This window comes from Xiphophorus maculatus, chromosome 1 (assembly GCF_002775205.1).
Source record: "Xiphophorus maculatus strain JP 163 A chromosome 1, X_maculatus-5.0-male, whole genome shotgun sequence".
Lineage (NCBI taxonomy): Eukaryota > Metazoa > Chordata > Actinopteri > Cyprinodontiformes > Poeciliidae > Xiphophorus > Xiphophorus maculatus.
This window is the reverse complement of record NC_036443.1, coordinates 4,719,385-4,741,757: the sequence shown is the minus strand read 5'-3', so window position 1 is coordinate 4,741,757 and position 22,373 is coordinate 4,719,385. Positions and strand designations below refer to the sequence as shown.

The 22,373-nt window shown below is 38.6% G+C and overlaps 1 long non-coding RNA gene across 1 annotated transcript; it reads left to right on the top strand.

Moving 5' to 3' along the window:
• The first annotated feature begins 19,097 nt into the window (after nucleotides 1-19,097).
• Nucleotides 19,098-19,818, top strand: LOC111609745. The gene is made up of 3 exons (XR_002753299.1): nucleotides 19,098-19,287; nucleotides 19,368-19,664; nucleotides 19,736-19,818. It is a non-coding gene; the product is annotated as an uncharacterized LOC111609745 (long non-coding RNA).
• Nucleotides 19,819-22,373: the final 2,555 nt, after the last annotated feature.

Genomic DNA, 22,373 nt, shown 5'->3' with positions numbered 1-22,373 from the left:
TGAATATTTTAGCAGAAGGAATGACATAAGATGCAGTCTGGATGCACAGCCTGATTGAGAACGATCAACACAGACTTCCTGTTGTGGCAGCAGCCAAATGCTGACTGGCAGTGATGTTAATATTTACTCAAGCACTTATTTTATGATTATAAATCAGTTTTCAATTTGACAATAGTTTTCTTTTTGTACTTCTTTCTTTTTTTTATCCAAATGTTGTTTATCTGGATAGATTTGGGAAAGCAATGAAGAGACTAGAACATCCAGAGATAAAGGTAAATACTCTTTATGTTCCATTGATGAATTTTGGTCCAGCTGGATAAAGACTGATAATAATAAACATCTGCTTTTATTTGCTGAAAAATACTGACAGAAGGACAAAATAAGTAAGAAAAAGCTCTAAAGAGTCCCTGTGACATCAGTTATGTACTTGGATCATTTGCTTGGAATCTTTTACTTCACCTACAGGAAACAGTCACAGTCCTGCTGTTATTTTGGCCAGCAGGTGGCAGTAAGTCACAGCTTATTTAGAAAGTGTTCAACCTTATTAAATACAGACTCGCGTCAGTCCTTATATTTCTGTGTCATAACATACAAATAATGTTTTTAATGTAAATACTCCTTTGCTAACATTGATCTGAAGTGACTCACTTCAGATCACTTCAAACACTTTCAACAAATCAACTCATTTAGCCTCGCGACCGGACTCTGAGCAACGTTTTCCTTCTTAAGAATGAAAAAGACGGAAGAACGATGTCCTGAAGGTTTTCTCTAAGACAGTGGTTCTCAAATGGGGGTACGCGTACCCCCGGGGGTACGTGGAGGTACTGCAGGGGGTACGTGAAGCTCTTCAAAATATCTTTAAAAAATCAGCAGGCTCCTCATAATAAGTCTTGGGTTCAAATCAAATCAAATGTTCAATGCAAAGTGATTAAAGTGCAATCTTATTTTTTTTTTATCCTAAAAGAGGTAACGTTTATTTTTTTTGTGAGCAAATCTTTATTTATTAAGTTAATTTATTTTGTAAACAAAATATAATTTATTTATAATTTAATTACAGATTTATTTCTGTGAACACATTTTAGTTATTTATGTATATATTTAATTTTGTACCATTACAGAGACCAATATAAATTAGCAGCGTTTTGCATATTTCAGTTTTGACTGGTTTTATACCTTCCTGGTGGTCACCGTCTTCTGTTTCTCTTTTTTGTTTAACCATGCAATGTTTGCAATATGGATGTATTTGTCAGGTTCACTGATATAAGTTGTTTGGCTTTAATAAATCAGATAGTGATTTTACAGCACTGTACCTCTTTTTTATTCCAAAAATATTTTGCCCGTGTCAGGGGGTACTTGACTAAAAATATATTTTTAAGGGGGTACATCACTGAAAAAAGTTTGAGAACCACTGCTCTAAGACATCAGGAAATAAATTGGCCATCAGCTGCGTCTCTTGTTTCAACCGCGTCTCTCTGCTGCGCGCCTGCGATGTGGAAACTCGCTGCTCACCGATGACGCGCCGCTCATGACAACATCGAGCGCCAGTAGAAAACGTGGCCTTAAGATTGATTTATGCCTCCATGTATGACGGGTCCAGAGATTCTCATTCCTGACCAAGACGCGTGTTGGTTGTTTTTTTTTTCTTCAGTTTTCGGTTCCACGGCTCCGTCAGTTCGTGTATTGACGGAATCTGTCCACGTTCACGCACGCCGTGTCCTGTGCCTCATCTGAACGTCTGCTGGTTGTCAGAGCAGGAGATGGATTCGGTTTCTTTTGTTTTTGTTTTCCTTGTTTCAAATACACACGTGCAGGTTTCCTCCACTGGCTCGATAGAAATAAATGAAGTTTTGTACAAGTGAACAGGGAAGACCATCCTAAGAGTAAAAAAACAAACAAAAAAAAACAGGATATTTCCCATGTTTTTCTTTTTCATTTGGTTCTAATTTACATTGACCCTTATTATCTCATGTTTCAACACGTACATTTGAAACCAAAAGTTTATGTAACCTGAATACAAAGGCACATAAAACTTTATTTTTTCTCAATTGCTGCATTTCCTTTGACCATATAATTAGACATTTTTTAAAAAAATTATTTGCTCATTGGAAGCAACAAGACAAAAATGCATATACTTTTTAATAATCAGACCAAACTTAGAATTAATGAAATTATTTCTATTTGCTAAATGCCACAATAATAAGAGAATGAAGAATGTGCCAGTAGCCAATAGCATTGAAAAAGGAGACTGGTTCTGTGTGCCGGAGATAAACGGGTTTTGATCCGAAATCTGCAAATAAAAATCAAGAACAAGTGTGAAGATGCTGACTGAAACTGATGAGACAGAGTCGTTATCCACAGTGAAATATGCCTGTACTTACATAGGAAGGCTACTGCAAGAGGAAGCCATTCCTCCACAAGAAGCATAAAGAAGCCAGATTGCAGTTTGGAAATGCAGGTTTTTCATCTGTGACAAAACTAAAGTGGAGCTGTTTGGTCATGAGGATCATTGTTACATTTGGAGAAAAACAACAGGGAAGCTTGTTGCCCTGAAAACACCGTCCCAACTGTGAATCCTGCACTCAATGCGACCGTCTCACCTCGTACCATCGAGTTGCATTGCTAATCTTGTTGTGCTATTTCAGTGCAAAGGCAATAAAGGTTTTCTATTTATAAAGACGTCTTGGGCTGATCTGAAATGGCGTCTGCAAACGATCCCAACTGTGAATTATGGTTTCTGTCAAAAGCTGTCAAGAAGTATTTGCCTATTGTTTTTTAGCTCAAAGAGTAGTTTTCAAATGATTATTCATTTACTCAAGGGTAAACAGCTACCCTAATCAAACAGGCCTTATATGAAATAATAATTATCCGCTCAGTTTAGAGTTAATTAAAAAGTTATATAGCTACAGATGGCAGACTGACCTGTTCTGCAGCAACTGTGAAGACTCTAGAAAATTCATTTACAGAGTCTTGTGCTTTTCGAACTTGTTTGAAATGCTGATGGTACTAATGTATCATGTCTGGTTGGAGTCAGAAAGTAAACAAGTCACTCTTTGTCACTGCAGTGTTGATAAAGCCCTCTAAGAAGCTTTAGTTTCCAGGCATCAGGCGGCAACGCTAACGTGATAAAGGCTTTTCCAATTAGCTGAAGTTCATGAAGAGTATCTGCTGAAGCATTTCACTTTCCAATAAAAACGTGGTTCTGGGAAAGTCTAGTAAGTGCTTCACCTTAATCAACAGCCAAACAAGTTATCTAAATGAAGGCCTGACATACACTGTATTGGATCAAGTTTTAGCTAATTAAAAACACCAAATCATTTTAAACCAATACTAAAAACCTAATTTATTTCATTCCGGTTGTACTGACTGGCAACACAACCTGGGATCTTGCAATCACACCAAAATTTTACAATATTAAAATTGGATGGCATGATTTGGTTTATACTTAATTTTAAAATTGGTTTACGCGTGTGCAGGCGTGTGTGTGTGTGTGTGTGTACATTTTGACACAGACAAAATGTACACACACCTACACACACACCCCAACTTACTCAGGAGTAAGTTGTAAAGACTTACTCTTGAGAAACAACCAACATTGTGTGGACATTTGAAGTTGTGAGGCCATTTTCCATGTCCACACAACGTAAAAACATAATTTATATAACTATGCAAGTCAGTTTTAGAGGAATGGTATAAATTAAGTTTTGCATAAAATTATAGACTAGTAATGGTCAGGGAAAAATCTCTGTGTTAGGCAATTATGCAATGACTAAAATGAATGGAGGCCAACACAAAGTCCTCAGTTTGTATAGAAGTACAAAGATTTCTGTCTGTGTGTCTTTTTTTAAATTCCTTTTACTTCACATTTTATTCTAATGAGCCAAAGGTACTTTTGTACCGGGGTGAACAATCAAGGTCTATTCTATTCTATTCTATTCTATTCTATTCTATTCTATTCTATTCTATTCTATTCTATTCTATTCTATTCTATTCTATTCTATTCTATTCTATTCGCTGCAATCTGCTTCTTCTCAGCATTTGGTTCCAAAATCAAGTAACGTTTTACATACCAACACAAACACACATATCAAGGTCAGCCAGTGTGAGTCTGTTGGCTCTGTCTTTTGTGTCATGTTGGACTTGTCCTTGCTCTAAATGTGGTTTCCTGCTGAAAAATAAACAAGTGCAGACATGACAAAGAGACACAGGGGAAAACAAGTAAATAAAACTCCCTTGGTGACAATATGTGCCTGAATCCTGGACGTATCGTGTTCAGAATGATGAAAATGAAACGCTCGCTCTTAAAATGTGTTTTTAATGCACAGCTTCAGACCCTAAAAGATATTGGGATTAAAAAAACATATAACTCAAGGATTACATGATTTATTCATTTCTAAATGGATTCGATTGCACATTCCTTACATGTAAATACAGTTATTCAGAGTGGTACGTATTCTTCTGCGTACATTGTATTATTTTCAGTTAATAAGTAAAAAAGGGTGTATTATTTAAGGTGTTGACTCTCTCCTTGCAGCATCAGGTCTTCTGTTGCCCTCAGCATGACGGTTTAATGGGCTCGATATGAACTTTCTCACTTTGGTCTTATGGAATTTGTGCGATCAGGTGACCATTAGTTGTCCTCCTCCAGCCAATCGACCGGCGAAATGTGTGAAATTTTGAGTTCCAGGGTTCATGTATATTTCTTTTCTAAAGATCTCCCCAGCAACTATACTTAGTACATATAAGTGGAGAGAAGTCTGAGTTGCACATTCAGTAAAGTGTTGAAAACCAGCAGTACAGCAGCAATATTTCTGTTTTGCTTCTTCTGTGAGAAAATATCTCAAACAGCACCGTTATTAGAGAAATGGAGACTTTCTACACTGGATGTCACTTACATGAATATGTATCAAAAGTGCCAGAGTTTTTGCAAGATGCTTTTGTAAGACCTCATGTCAGTGTGGACAAACTGGCGTAGACTCTAATTTGTAGTTAACGAAGCACTTTACAGAATTTTGCAGTGTTTACCAAATCTCTGGGCAAATGAACTGCTGATAAAATGGAGAATTATTATACAATGTAATACAGAATGTCAGAAATTTAGAAAAGAATTATGCATTTTACTAGGTATATGTATAATCACAATCAAAACGTCTATTACAGTCAATGCCCATATTTTCTCTAATTACATAGATAGAATTAGAGTTCAGTAAGGTAAACAAAGTCAAAGAAGAGGAAAAAGGAATATTGTTTATAAAAAGGATTTGACTAAATTATGAATAACAGGTGAGTATGAATGTATGAATAGTTCCTCTGCTGCTAATGAAATTATTGGTCGGTATCGTTATTTGCTGCTTTATCTGCTTTTTAGTGCTGACAAGTGGATCCAAACTGAATCCCAATAAAAACTCATTTCCAATCGTTTTTTTATTTTTAGGCAAAAGCCTTGACTTTTTTTTTCTGTTAATATTGAGGCTGTGTAAGGAACTTTACCAAGACGAACGGTTGGCATACAATATCTCTAATCAACATACAGGAGATATCTCTACATGTGTTCTTTTGACAGAGTTTTCTGCAATCCAACAAGACATCAAGCATGAACATTTTGTAAAATGCAGACCTTCCAATTGCAGCTACTGACTTGATTTATTTTGTTTTTTGCATCTACCTAGTTTTATCTTGATCATCTTTGATTTTCTCTAGTTTAGAAACTTTAATACTTAGACACTTCAAACATGTACTATAATTTTCTACTAGAATTCTTGTAGAACTTTTAAAACACATTTTGTGATCCGCGAAACCTTTATTTGATTTGTGAGCACACAAATATGGCCCTTTTATTGATATTTTTTTGTTAGGTGCTTCAGGATGACGTTTGGTGGGAATTTGTCACTGAACAATTAAACTTAACTGAATTGAAATTTTCTCCAGCATTCTAAATAATAATAATAATAATAATAATAATAAAAAACTTGTCCTGGAATTACCTGAATAGACAATTTCCACAATTAAAATGTTTGGTTTTTGTTTGACTTTTTCTTTAATGCTGATGTTTTTCACTGGTCAGCCCCTCTTGTTTTGGTAGCAGTAAATATATTTTCAGCTCCAGTGTCTACATGATCACACACCATTTCACTGTGTCTCTTTAAGTCTAACTTTTGGCAGCCCTGAAATGTTACGTCAGCCTGAGCCTTCTGTAAGCCGTTAGATACCGGCTTGCCCTCTACACAGCCTCAGCACATTTCAGCTGTTTTATTGTCCCAGTTGAGATGAACCGTCACAGTTTTGATTCAGTAAGTCTTTATTTCACATAGCAGGTGTCAGGATTGGTCAACGCTGACAAGCAGGGCTAACTGGAGGACTGTCATTAGGAAAATGTTCATTTAGGGTGGTCTTAATGCCATTAGAAACGTGTTTTTCTCTGAGATCAGGTGATCAGGTACAGTTTGATCATGTCGCTTCCAAAGCCAAATACTGAATCGCAGAATAAGAACTGTGTTAATCATTTTTGACTTACATTTCGGTAAACCAAATTTCCACTATGGCTTAAATAATATGATTTGTATAGATATATACTGTACTATCAGAAGTGCAAGTAAATAGTTTAACATGTTTTATACGTGGGGCAGCCGTGTTGGACTTCTAGATTTTGTCTTCCTGAGGAATGTCTGTCTTGGAAAGTCTGACATGTATTTTCTCTCAGTGTAACCATGTCTGTCGGGTGAAAGTAGCAGCCATGGTGCGTGGCTCCTGTTGTTTGCGAAAAACGTACCGCCTGAGCTCAGTCAGTGACTGACAGTAAAACTCAAAGTCGTACTCTCTGAATATGATGAACAGGAAGACAGTTAGTTCCATAGGCAAATATCAGATGCCAATTGAAACGGAGGGCTTTATCTATTTGAGGATCTCGCACCAGTTTTCAAAGCTGAGCACCTGCAACTGGGCTGTATCAGTAGTATAGCTCACACAGGCCGTCCTCAGAAGGTTGTGCAGAGTACATGCTGTAACCCGGTGCACTTGGCGGGTCCTTGCGAATCCTGGTGACATTCGAAGCTGTTAGAAATGAGTCACCTGTCCTAAAGGATCTACCAAAGCACCTGTCCAGCCACTAGCATGGAGTAATCTTCTTATTGATCTCAATGCTGCAAACTCAATGTGTTTTAGTGCAAAAAAACTCATTTAGTGCACTAAAACATAAATTTTAAGTTTTAGTGCAAAAATGATTTTTCCTCGATGATCAAGGCCCATGGTCGCCATATTTAACTTTTCAGTGGCTAAATGTTTTATTTTTCTTTGTTTATTCAAGAAAGAATTTGTCATGAACATTAGTGACAAGTTAGGTTTCTGAATCTGCATTTGAAAGATTTTTTTTTCCTAAGCTATCTGCTCCACTATTTAAAGAACTGACCCAGTTGAATTCCAGCTTCACACTGAAGGAACACAAAGCTGGACTCATAGTTGATGAGGAAAAAGCAGGAGTTTCATAGAAACTAAGTCTTATGCAAATCCTTTAAATCCAACAGCGGCAGCACTTTGTCGGGTTTCCGTTTTTCAAAACTGCCATTATTAACTTTACATAAAACTGCTAGATTTGACAGATGTGATTGTTCTTGAGGTAAAAATGATCAAAATAGTTACCACAACAAATGCTGTGCTAAATTGATTTTCCACAGCTCATCGTTTACATTTGTACCCTTTCTTAATCTGAACACCTGAATATGCTTCATGGAGAACAAATGAACAACTGTTTCATCTTTGTGTCATCATTTCTTCCAACATATTAGATATGCATGTTTTTCACTTTCATCAGATAACCATGGTTATGAACTACAGTAAGTGAACTAGAAACTGTAATTGTTTCAGGATAAATTAGAATTTCAACTTATCATGGCATAATAGTATTATTCAGAAGGCTGACGATCTAACATGGTATGTAACTGTTAAAATGAAATGAAAAGGAAAAGTTGCAGCTGCAAAAGACATTTAATGAGAAACATTTGCAGAGATGGATTAGTAAGCAAAGGAGTTTATTCAACAACATGGCATGAATGTAAAACAATGACTGCAGTCACTCCAAATCAATGCATGATGTTTGAATTCTTAGAACAAAGGACTTCAATGAGAAAAAAAAACAAGCTGCTGATGCTGATTCAGTTAGAGTGAAATCCAAACACTGATACAGGCGCATTTTCTTTACATGGAAAATTGAGTCCTATCTCTGGTTAAAGCATCCAGATCCTCCAAAATGAAAATAAGTGAAACATTCCTCCATTAAGACAGTTCAGGCATGGAAACCCTAAGAACTCAAACCTCAATAAACGGAACCTCCGCTCATCAGCCATGTTGCCAGATTCATCTGTCCAGATGCTTTTTGTTTAAAAAAAAAATTATTAGCCAATCATGCCTCAGCAACCAAATGACACTGTTTATTGATGGAACTTGACTTAATGCTCAACTAAAAACCCACCTGTTTAGGATTGTATTTGAAATGAAATCAATTACAAATTTAACTTGACTTAATGCTGTGTTTTGATTATTGATTCTATATTGCTTTGTGTTTCTGTGTTTGTAATGATGTAAAGCACTTTGAAATGCCTTGCTGCTGAAATGTGCTATACAAATAAAATTTGATTGATTGATTTACAAATGGCACCCCATAGAATATGTCATAATAACCCCTATTCTCTCTTTCTTGCAATTTGGTTGGTAGATAATTTTTCTTTTTCTTTCATTCCACTGACATTTACTGATAATAAATCTCAAACTGAAGGTTTTAATAAATAAAAATCAGTTCATTATTTGATGGTAAAATCCCAGAGAACCGTTCAAACAATAACTTTGCCGTTACCACAAAGAAACATCCGCCAGAAGGCTATTGATGCCAGATGATGCTGGAGAGATAAACAGCCAGAAAAACAACAAACAGCTGACCAAATGTCAGCTTGGTGGTTCAGAGGCTGAGTTCCTTTGGCAGCAAGTATGAAGACAACCTTGCAGTGAACCAAATAAAAGAGAGGTAGTCATGAATTCAGTCTGTGAAAAGTAAAATGTGGGAGAGGGGGGAAGGGCTCAGATTAGAAGTAAAGAAGCACTTCTGACATGTTCAGAGGGAGAAGATGGTTGACCCCCAAGTTTGAGCAACCAAGCAATGAATTTGCCCATACTTAAAAGTATGGGCAAATTTATCGGTGCACTGATAAATCTGCCAGCTGAAAAATCAGCCCCAATTTCCTTAATTCTGGGCGATCAGTGATTGACAATATTTACATGTAAAAGCTGATCTTTTCTTCCTCGGCAAAGGTCTAAAGCCACTGTCCACGTTTGCTCTGCTATGAGAGAAGTTTGATTGTTAGCCCTGCTCTCCAGGTCATCTGTGTATATTGCAGTTCATAATAGTCACTCAACTGTTACCAACTTTGCGACAATCTCGGTATATTTAGCAACATTTCAGACAAAAGAAATTGGTATTTGGCCAAAACCGGAATCGGCAAGTCAGGCTTTTTGAAGATCAGTAATTGGCGATCCGCCTAAAATCTGCAACTGGTGATACCTTACGCCTAAAGCACGCCGGAGTCAAAGGCTGGGAAAAAGAGTGTGAACTACTGTGTTTAATGACACAAAAACTAAAATATTCTAAATAAAATATTGTTAGTTTACTTAAAGTAAAAAAAATATATAAAAAAACTGGAGGTGTATTTGACATTTCTATTTTGAATTGTATATTTTATGAAAATAAATAAATCTCCAAAAACACAGTGTGGTTCGATTCTGCACTTTTTTAATACATATTAATTTTACTTTATACAAATGATTCTATTTTTTGTGGATTTCTCTGAATTTATGTAAAAATATATTCAAGGAGACACCACCAGAGATAAGCTTGTAGGATGATGATGGATGGATGGATGGATGGATGGATGGATGGATGGATGGATGGATGGATGGATGGATGGATGGATGGATGGATGGATGGATGGAAGCATGTTCTTTTAAAAATGTTCATTTTCTGAAATGGCCCATTTGAATGGCTCTCTGAAGTGAATTGCTCCTGACGATTCAGTTCCCTTCAAAGAGTCTTACGTCACAGATTATTGTTAAAAATACTGTTCCAATACAGTAAGTATTGAAAAGATTGGCTGTCATTTTTAGATTGGTGGGAGGACAGGACAGGACAGGACAGGACAGGACAGGACAGGACAGGACAGGACAGGACAGGACAGGACAGGACAGGACAGGACAGGACAGGACAGGACAGGACAGGGGCTTTTGTCTGCAGCTGCTGAATGTGGTGAACAAAGTATCTTGCAATTTAACTTAATCAAGCAATCAGTAAAGTTACTTTCTAAAGGGTTAACCAGCAGTCAAAATTTCAGGCTAGTACCTTGACATTTCAAATTTCAAAGTAACAGTGATGTTAAAGTAATTAATCAGGTTGCCTGCCTCTGCAATCATTGGGTGTTAGTGTGTCAGGTGAAGGTAAATAAGTGAAACATTAAACTCAAGCCTTAGATATCTGACATCTTCGAAAACATTGAAGTGACAAAACAGAGGACATTTGGATATGGACAAATACATTTTCATAGCTGCGTACAATAAGATCCAGGTTTGTAGGTTGATAGATTTCAGTGGAGTTATCTGCTTTATGCATTTTACAGATACAATAAACAGTATGTTATTGATCTCTCGTCATAGGAGAGTAAAACAGAAGCACAAGACAGAGTAGCACACACAGAGTCAGACAGAAAACCAGAACATGATTCTGCTTTCTTCTTCAAACACCTGAATGCCCACAGTCCATTCAGGCTTATGTCATTTCTCACAGCTGCTTTGAGAACATTTATTCTTTGTACTGTTAATTTGTTTACGCTTCAAGTTGGTGAGGTCTCATATTTAAAATCCCTCCCTTATTTCACCGTTTATGAGGCTGTTTTTAAACATGACAGCAGGAGAGTTAAGAAAGCAGCATGAGCTCACTGGCAACCGCTGTTATCTTTTTAATCATCAGCTAACATAATTAAGTTAATTAGCCTCTTTGGGAATAAAATGTTGATAATTTTTTTCATTGCTGTTTGTAATGCAGAATCATCTTCTGGAATAGTTAAGTAAAGGAAAAGCCTCAACACATTTTGCTACTTCACTCTCTCTTCCCATTGGTTACTTCTCTCTGACCATTTGTCTTTAAAATAAATTGAGATTTATCTACTTCACAGCCCTCGGTTGGCTTTACTGAAGCTGACCTTTCATACTTAGAAATGTAGCATTTCCTTCTTTTCTCCATCAGTCTTTATTGAACTCTTTTTAAAAAAAAAATCTTTTGGTTTGTGAGTAAATTCGTACGAAAGAACTGACACGTGTTTATAACACCGTTTCTTTTTAATACGTGCATTTGGCATTAGTTATATTAAAATGGTGCCGTTCCTGTGGAACCCGTTCCACAAAATCCTGCTACGTGATGATCAATTCACGCAGCATTAAGCGGGTTTGTCTTTCCAAGCTGTGAGATGCATCCATGGATCACCCAGCACGGCGCCGCAGCCGCACAAACCTCAGCTGCCTTTTTGAAAACGGACCACACACACACACACATGCACACACGCACGCACACACACACACACACACACACACACACACACACACACACACACACACACACACACACACACACACACACACACACACACACACACACAAACACACACACACAGCTGTCTGCAGTGATTAACCGATGTGCGTGTCATTCGTTGTCGCCTGCGATGCGTTCCCTCATCAGCAGCTCCACCGCCATAATCACAGAGCTCTTTCCGAGCAGCAGCTTCCAGTGGCGGCTGCACCGCGTCGGTGTCCAGCTCTGACATTCCGGAGAGCCTAATGGAACCAGCCCATTGTGAATCCATCTGCGCCATTTATTTATTTATTTATTTATTTATTTATTTATTTATTTATTTATTTATTTATTTATTTATTTATTTATTTATTTATTTATTTATTTTTAATGGTGGCAAATCAAAAATGATTGCAATGAAAAGGGTTTCAATCCCAAGCTAACGCGGAGTGAAAAGATAATTACATATGAACTACATATTTGTCTATTTTCTCACGGCTCATTAAACACGACGGTTTTACATCTCACTGTTTTGTCTGGCCTGCACATTTCAGGGATTTTGAGAGCAACTCCATTCTATGATGCAATATGATGATAAATATATATTTAAAAAAATAACACGTCATGACAGATGTGTTTGGAGCAATTTCAAAATGCAGAGAAGCAACTGGAATTGTCACGTGCGTGAGACATTAGTTGATGAAAAATACAAAAGTTACTTAAGAGGCGCGATGGGAGACAAAGCGCTACAGGAGGAACCAGTGGTGAGTTCAGGGTTCAGGGAGGAACATGTACCAAATTACAGGGAGCTGACTACAGCTGGGGAAGGAGAGGAAGAGGGATGGATGGAATATCCACAGAGTTTAGTGGAAAGTGTGGAAAGTGATATTCCACCAATGAAAAAAATAATTATAATTTTTTCCATTAAATAAGAAACACAGTTAAAATTCCACGTGAATAAGTTTGTTCACACACAATAAATCATTAAAAAAAGACATGCCAAGCCATCATCCTCCAACCACTTACTGTTTGTCTTCTCCGTGTTCTATGCCAGTAGTGACGACTAAGACATAAACACAAGGAAATAACAGAATCAAAAGTCCAAGAGGTCATTGCTGGTGAGTCTATTCTTTGACACGCTTTAGCCCTAAAAGTCTTCAGGTTAATGCAGCAGAGGCATTTTAGTTCTTTTTACTTTTTATATTATATTAAGACATCTATTGTTTACATTCAAGATAAGATGTTTGTTCCCAAAGCGGTTCACCAGCTCTCTGTACTCAGCTTCTAGTCCATCTCTGAATCGTACGACTGCAGAATCCTCTGAGTATTTCTGCAGGTGACAGGAGTAGAACTAGTAGTCTAGAAGTGACTGCGTATGCAGAAAACCCGACCCAGAATTCCCTCAGTCCACAAATGAGAGGCACAAAGCTGCTAACGCTGCTAGTAAATGGCTTCATTGTCAGATCTTTCAGAATAGAGCAAAAATTAAAACCAAATGATACAGAGAGGAATAGATTTAACCTTAACTGAAACCAAAGCTATATCAGATGACAACAGTGACAGTTATACTCTCTAAATTATTCATGTCAACCTGTAGCATCCAGGCTTGATTGAAAGGTTTGCTGTGCGATGTGATGTTGCAGTGACACTTTCCTATGAGTGCTGATAAGACGTTTCACTCTTCTTTACCAAAGGCACTAATAAGGGTGGAAGATATCAATTTGTTTTGATACAGAACATTCATTCATCAATGTAATTATCCTCCCAAGGTATTGAGGGAAGCGTTTCCTGTGTCCTGCGAGTGGCAGGGAGGATCCTGGGAAATTCTGTCTTCTCTATTTCAATTGTCACAACATAACCAGCTCTCATTTCATTCTTCTGTATTTTTAGGGGGTTAAGTGGCCCTAAAATACTTTTTGTCTGTGGAATTAATTAGTTTATGGTGGAATAAAGCACAAGTCACATGAACAATAATTTTGGCCCATTAAAACTTCAGAGAAAAGTCAGATTCTTGACATTTCAGATTTTGTGTGCTCCCCTTTCATCCCTTCCCCACTGACTTTAACAGTAGTAATGTTTCCATTGACTGTAAAATTGTCTGTTATGAATTGTGAAAAGAAATTTGCTTAACGCCAATTTAGAAAAAACTCATGGGTTGCAATTGGATGAGGTGGATTTTCAGCTGTATCAGCATCATGTATTTTGCAAAACTGCAATGGGATCTTTTTTTTTTTTTTTCTGCGATATTACTACTGGTGAGAACCATAGAGAAGGCAAGAGGAAGATAACTGTCTTTAAATGACTTACCCCATTTTATTTCTTATTTAATGGAAACACTGCAATTGCAAAATAGTTTTTTTCGGCTTTCGGGGAATATTATCAAAGATTTATAGTGGAAACTCAGCTAACGACTATAGAAAGACTGAGAATTCACTTAGGCAGTGCAAGATGCACCTGAATGAATATCTTTAGGAGCGATGAGTGATCTGTTTAAAACAGATGGCAACAAAATCAAGATGATATTCAAACAACAGAGACTCAAGATTATTAGATGGTTAGAAGAGAGTGCCTTTTTTTTGTAAACAAAAAAAAGCCTGTTAGGATGTTTTCTTCAGGGCACAAAATTTACTCAAAGTCATTAATAGTAAGGTATTGGAAATTTTTTTCCACTGTGCTTTATTAGTGGATACAGTGGGACACTAACCACTAAAACTGTATTTCTGCGGCAGTAAAATGATCTGCAGGGCACGTTTGTTTTTTTCTGCAGTTTTGCCTGAGAAGCAGAAGCCACAGCAATTTTTATGCAGTTTTTATGTGCATGAAAATTAATTTCAAAGTGTCTCAATGTTTCAGTCACATTAAAATTGTGTTAAAATCAGAAAAATTGTTGCAGTTGCGCTTTGGAGACGCAGGTTGACGTCACAGCTTGTATTCCGGTAGACTCGGTTCGATTGGCTGCCAAAACTGCAACATTTGTTACACATAAAACAAACCAAACCCTTTGACAAACCTTTGAAACAATCCGAAAAACTTCTGAAAAAGACACGAGTGCAACTTCCTTCTTTGCTAAATGTAAATGAAAATAGAGTTCGCTTTAACAGCACCAAGACTGAGGTTCGCAGGCGGACCTGATTTTGCTTCTTTGGTTTGTATTAGAGTTGGATTGCTCATTCACCCCTCCCTGAGCAAACCAGATTTTTTTAGACAAACAAACCAGATTTTGATTAAAGCAGAATAAACAGAGCTGACCTTGCTTCTATTGGTTTTGTATTTTTGAAGTTTTATGATAGCTATCTTTCTATTATATTTATATTATAATGTTGAACTATTTCTTCCTTAGACAACTCAAGCTAACATTTCCCAAACCCTTCCCTCCCCTCCCCCCAACAAATTACAAAAGAAACAAAGGATAAACAAGCAAGAACAATACATGAAGTGCAACTCAGAGCAGATGTCTGCATTTTGCGGAAAATTCACCCTTGATTTTTCTCTTCTGCCAACAATGTAATTCACTAGATCTGGATTGGAATCATCCCGTCCAACTACCATTTTTTTCAACATAAAACTCTCATTTCAAACCAGACCATCTGGGTGCTTAAACGCTATCTTGTGTTACAAAAGACTTACTGATAAGTAAATTTAAACAAGCCTGATGTAACAGTGGCCCCAACAAACACTGTGGAAGGTATATTTGCGTGTATTGTAGCAGTGGCTCTCAGTAGGCCCAGGTTTACAGTCCATCAAGCAAATTATCAGGAGTGCAGAAGAAAAAAATCAGTACATTCTGAATGCCTACTGGACACCACAGCTTGTGACCTTTACAATATCCTGTCTACATCATTCAGTTCCCACTGGATCATCCATCCTTAGTCACCGCTGCAGCTCAACAAGCTTCTTCCCAAAAACAAGCTTTTATGAGGAGAAAGTCAGACGCTTTAGCTGAATACCTCAGCAGAGTCAAGTTTTATCTGCTGATTGGCTTTTGTGTCTTAACAATGGAAACTTTTCATCTGACAGATCTGACTGACGGATGAAAAAATGGCTCGATCCTGTGCAGACACAAAAAGATTTTCAAATAAAAATCCAAACGTCTATTTTACTAAATAAATTAATATGAAAAAGTCTGAACTGATATGAATAAGGCAGTGATGGGAAGTTTGGCATAGCTCCCACATTTTATTATCTTTTGTTGCCTCATATTTAAGCTCATGATAATAAAGCCGTTTTGTGTTTTTATGGGAAGCGTCATGCTTCCTTAATTTCATGTATTTGTTCTGTTTTAAAAGGAGCCATTTAATTTGAACTAAGCCTTTAGTTTTTTATTCAATGCAAGAACAAATGAGGGAAAAAATATAAATAAATCTACCTAACATAACCATATCAGAAGCAGAACCAAATTCAGTAACCGTGCTACATCACAACATCTGCTATTCTCAGTATAAACTGCAGTCCTTTTTCGTTTACACCTGGTATTATTTACGTTTGTGGGTTTTTGCATAAGAAATGTCAACCTCACCACTGTCCACTGACAGACTGGGTAGACAGATTCTCACATCGCTGTATGAGCCCATCTCCTCACATCTGATTGGCCACAAGGTTGACATGCTACCAATCAAAACAAAGTTCTGCCTTGAGCAAGGCGGATCCACTGAGAGTGAGAGCTGAGCAGAAAATAAAGCGAAAACAAATGCAGAGGTCAGCACTCACACCGTCTTTAATTCATCGCACTAAAGTAAGGAAGGTCTAACCATTTGGGAAACAACATAGAAAATGAACATAAACTACATATTTTTACAATTTTTCCCTCCTCATGTTTTGTTCTGTTCTTTTGCTTAATGGTTCTAAATGGAAAAATAACCCCCGCTGTTTATCTCCCATCAGTAACTTCTTATGCTCTTACTACAACATTCCATTAGAGGGACATTAATCATTTGTCATTCAAGTACCATTACCATTACTGTTGCTATGGACACACCATTACATTAGCTATTCTTCATATACTGAGAGTACTGTGAGTGAAAGAACATTCGTGGGACTGAAGTGCTGTGCATTTCCAGAAGGTCAACTTAAAGAAGACAAATTATGGAGCACAGGCCTTTTTTTTTCGTTCTTTGTTTCTTTCTTTCTTGAATCTATATATTGGGCTGTCTGAAGTCCTGTTCTTTATAGGATAGTAACAATCCTCTAAAGAAACTAACAAAAAACTGAGCACTGACAGTCAGGGAGGACATCTGGGATTTCAGTGGTTCCAGTTTGCAAGGCCAAGATCTGGTTTAATTATTAGCAGGTAAGATTGAAGTTTATGTGCATATAAAAAGGTATTGGTGAAACAACTGTCCTCGCTTCTTCATTCAGCAACGTACATTGATTAAAAAAAAAAAAAAAAAAAAAAAGGGGCGCCAGTACGTTTGGAGACAGAGTTTAACTGCACTGCATGTTACCTGCAGTGAAGGACAGAAAGAAGGATATTGCTCTCATATGGATGGAATTAGTGCAGGAATAGGAAAAATTTGCACAATCCAAGCACTGGCACACACAGACACAGACCCACGCACACACACACACACCTGCGCGTTCACAATTTGCTGACGCAACCTTTCAAGTGACTTTTTGGTGAATTAAAAAGAAATGACTGTTATTATTATTATTATTCTTTATTTCTTGGCTACATCAGGTAAAGTGACTTTAAGTAGTATCTCTGGAGACTTTCAAAGCACCTTTGAAGGTCACGGTGGGGGGCTTTAAGGGGAGGAGGGGCAGTGTTAACACTTGAGTGTGGTAAAATGAAACAAAATAGCATCTGAGACACTCAAGGAGCATAACATCAAAGGAACACAATATTGGTTTCTGTCAAAATAATTGAATATGAGAGGAGGAGGTCATTACCACAGTGGGTTGGGTGGAGGATGTGTGGAGATGGAGGAACAGCTCTGAACCTAAGTTAGCAAAGTCTGACAGAAGTTCATCAGTAAAATGTATTTTACAAACTCAATGTTGATGTTTTTGCAGTTTTGTGATTACATATTTCATACATGTTTCAAGCATATTCTGTCTATATATGGGCACAAAATTGAGTCGTATGGATGTTGGAGCTTGTAAATCAGACCTCATTGTAAATAAAGCTTTGTAATCTTGTAAAATAAAATGGCTGACATTTTTATGTGTGTGTCTTCATAAATGAGGGTACATGTGTGTCGGAAGATTTGTATGTATAAAAACTTCATCAAACAAGTTACAACATATTTTTAAAGTTTGTTTCCTGATACAAAGCAAGAAGCTCTTACATAATTGTGCTTTCAAGCAATGTTAAAAGGCAGAAAAAGTATTTAAAAAATCTACCATTCTTACAGAGTAAGAGTGATTGGCTGTTATCCTTAGTGGGGTTGCCAGCATATCTCCAACGATCAACAGGCGAGATACAACCTGGGACAGGGCAACACGGAGGCAGACAGGACAAACAGTCATGCGCACACAGAGCAGAGGGAAAACTGTAATTTTAGCACACTGCCAGAAAAAAAGAGAAACGTTTGTCTTTTACATTGACAAGATAAGCTCAGGAGTTTCCAGGTTTCTGGGTTTCCAAGCTCAAAGAGCATCCCTCCCCTGCAACGCCCCACTCAGCTCCTTCAGACTAGCCAGCAGCAATTAGCAAACACCTGGTGCAACTGTGCATCTGCTGAGCTCATTAAAGGAGCTATTTCTCAGTAAAAACGTTAAGGGGTTAATAGAGAAGAGTTGTTGTGATGACTTTCTGAAGGCGGAGTGTCAGAAAGAGCAGAGAAAGAGACAGAGGCCCAATTTCAAGGCAAATTTCTTTTAAGTAATATTTTATATATTTGGCATTTTTATGACAGCTGAAGGTCACATAGGTACTTGGTTGATGTCATACTGCCCCTTTGCTTCCATGTGATTGGCTGTTCCACTTTGTACATAGTAAAAAGAAGAGCAGGTGTACCTATTGAAGAGGCTGGTGAGTCCATATGAGTAAATTAAACTGGTAGATAATAAAAGCTAAGAGAGACCAAAATGAAACACACTGACCTTGGCATCTACCAACAGGTTTATTAAACCTCACAAACTTTGCTTTGGTTATTTTAGCTTTGCAGCGTTTTCTCTGAATTTGCTTAATTCTGCAATACTACACTCATTTTCTAACTTCTTTACAGCCTAATTTTGGCATTTTTAATGTTTTCTTTCTCTTTTTTTTACTTCTACCCATTAACCACTTGCTGCTAATCTGGAGTTCCAAGTACTTTTACTCCTCAGTAGAGCGAAGGCAGCTGTGTCTGAGAGGTTTATTCTGGTCTTCTGGTCATACTTCATCAGAGCCGAGACCAGTGGGGAGGCCAAGGGTGAGGGAGACTTAGGCTCCTGATTTTTGCAAAAGTAATCGAGTGGGTCTAAAAAAATAATTGAAATGAGAAAAAAAATTTAAAAAATGAGAGCGACAAGGATGGGGGCTTGGAACACGCAGAAATGTAAAAATAATAAGTGTTGGGAAGCTGGAGTTTTGGTTTCTGTGGGGCTGCTTTTCTTGTCTCTAGTTATCCACTAGATGGAGCCAGGAAGCTGTGTTGTCCAGAGGGCGGTCTCAGGTGTTCAGCCATCACACCTGCAGCCTATCTGTCATCAGCCAGTGTTTAAGAGAAGCCTGTCACCAGTCCTTCGATGCCTGAGTGTTGCCGTTCATGGTACTCTGTGCCCCTCAGTGTGTGCTCTTGCTGAGTTTTCTAAGTGTTTTACTCAAGCCTCCCTTGTGTTTTCCTTGTAGGTTCTCAGCGGCTGTTACCTTTGTGCCTTATGAGTTTTATCGTTTCACCTCCAAGATTCTTCATAAAGAAACCCCTGGTTCATAAATCCCTACGACTGGTTCTTCTGGCTGATCAAGTCTGTGCTACAACCTGTCCGCCCTCCAATGAAGTGCAACTAACAAACCCTCATCGCCGCCCATTCTCTCTGGATCTCCTGGCTTCAGTTCCAACCCCACCTGGACCCGGCACTCACCCTAGAAACCAAGTTCCAGCACCAGCAGAATACCTCCCCCTGGTGGATCAGTTCCATTTCACTAGTAAGGTCTCCTATTATTCTCTTTTTCACCTTCAGTACAACTTACTCACCTCTCATCTACTCCATCCTCAGAATCCAGATCTCCAGCTGTCCCATACCCCGGGCAAAGAAGATACATTCAAACTCTTTTTACAATAAACTTTATTTAACTGACACTCTCTGTATCCTGAAGTGTATTCTGCATGTGGGTCAAAAGATTAGCCTCAAATTATGACAGAACACTCAGGCCATGAATCAGACCCCACAGATGCACTTAGGATGACCCTGGCACAACAAGATAACCTCATTCAATCCCATGATTGTACGCTAAGAACTCTCTGTGATCAACAAGGGTTAACTAATCAACGATTGGATCATTTGACTAATCTATTACAAGAAGGTCTTCAACAGACTTCCGCTCCATTTCCCGTGTCCTCGCCAGCCAACTCCAACCCACCGGGCATCAGTCCTCCTACTCCGGATAAATTCCCAGGTGATGTAAAACGTGGTGGTGGCTTTTTGTTACAATGTTCTTTGGTTTTTAATCACTCCCCTCAGAGCTTCTCTCATGACAGTGTTAAGATTTCCTATGTAATATCACTTTTATCTGGAAGAGCTCTTGAGTGGGCTGAAGCACGATTTAAAAACCCCTCTGACTTTCGCTGTTCTTTTGACGAATTTTTGGCTGAGTTTAAACTAATATTTTGTCAAGAATCTGATCTCAATGCCAATTCAAGAAAGTTATGGACAATCAGACAAGGACAAAGATCTGTAGCTGATTTTGCAGTTGATTTCAGAATCAGAGCTGCTGCTTCAGGCTGGAATGACCCAGCAGTTAAAAGCGCATTTTTTCATGCCCTTAATGATTCTCTTAAAGACAAACTTGCTACCCTAGATGAACCTAGAACTCTTAATGAACTAATTTCCCTTGCCATCCGCCTAGATAACCGACTAAGAGACAGCAATAAAGAAGAACTGAACAGAGGGTCCACCGTGAAGTCATTACCATCACCTCCTGTCCCCAGTTCTCATCTCACCTCTTCTTCACAGAGCCAACCAGGACCCATACACATCGGTCGGACCCGTTTAACACCTGAGGAACGACAAAAAAGAATGGACTCTAACCTCTGTCTCTACTGCGGGTCCCTGGGTCATTACATAGCCGCCTGTCCAGTTCGGCCAATGAATCTGGGCCCGTCAGCAGACTCAGGAAGGCTGGCGGGTCATCTAAAAGAAAGACAAAAGACTTCTCCTCAACTCCTACTTCCAGCTACATTATTTTTCAACAATGATTCTCTGAACTTGTCTGTCTTGATTGATTCAGGGTGTGAACGTAATCTCATTGATGCTGTTTTCGTTCAACAGTCCTCCATTGAAACAGTTCCATTGCCATCTCCTCTCCATGTTACCGCTCTGGATGGAAGGGCCCTACCTCGGATAACTCACATGACCAGACCACTGCAGTTACTCATCTCCGGTAACCATTTTGAACAGACCTCATTCTACATATTTCCCACCTTCAATTCACCCATAGTTCTAGGATTTGACTGGTTACAGAAGCACAACCCTCATATCAACTGGTCAGAGTTACATATTGAATCTTGGTCATATGAATGTCACTCATCTTGTCTCCGGTCCGCAGTTCCCCAAAGTTCATCTCCAGCATCTTCACAGGAGGCGGACCCTCCCGACCTGTCACTCGTTCCATCTGATTATCATGATTTAGCTCAAGTGTTCAGCAAAAGTAAAGCCCTCTCACTACCTCCTCACCGCCCATATGACTGTGCCATAGACCTTCTTCCTGGAGCCCCATTGCCATCTAGCCGACTGTACAACATCTCTCGTCCCGAACGAGCAGCCATGGAAACATACATCAACGATTCATTAGCCGCAGGTATCATTCGCCCCTCTTCATCTCCTCTAGGCGCAGGGTTCTTTTTTGTCGGAAAGAAAGATGGTTCATTACGCCCGTGCATCGATTATAGGGGGTTAAATCAAATAACTGTTAAGAACAAGTATCCATTACCCCTCATTTCTTCAGCCCTAGAACCAGTTCACGGCGCCACAATTTTTTCTAAGCTCGACCTCCGCAATGCTTATCATTTGCTCCGTATCCGCCAGGGGGATGAATGGAAGACCGCTTTTAAAACACCCATAGGACACTTCGAGTATTTAGTCATGCCTTTTGGCCTTTCCAACGCGCCAGCATTTTTTCAAGCCTTAGTAAATGATATGCTCCGAGATTTCCTGAACTTATTCGTGTTTGTATATCTGGACGACATTCTCATTTATTCCAAAACCATATCAGAACATAAGGAACATGTCCGCATGGTGCTCCAACGCCTCCTTGAGAACAGATTATATGTTAAGGCTGAGAAGTGCGAATTCCACAAACCATCTGTTTCATTCTTGGGTTTCATTCTGGAGGGTGGACAGGTAGCACCAACACCCGAAAAGATTAAAGCAGTTCTAGATTGGCCCACTCCTCAGACACGCAAACAGCTTCAAAGATTTCTAGGTTTTGCCAATTTTTATAGACGATTCATCCGCAACTACAGTCAAACAGCTCTACCCCTGACAGCACTCACCTCCTCCAAAATATCTTTTAACTGGACCCCAGAAGCTGAAGCAGCTTTCCTCAGTCTCAAGAACCTGTTCGCCAATGCCCCAGTTCTTATCCAGCCCGACCCCAGCAAACAATTCATTGTGGAGGTGGATGCTTCTGAGACTG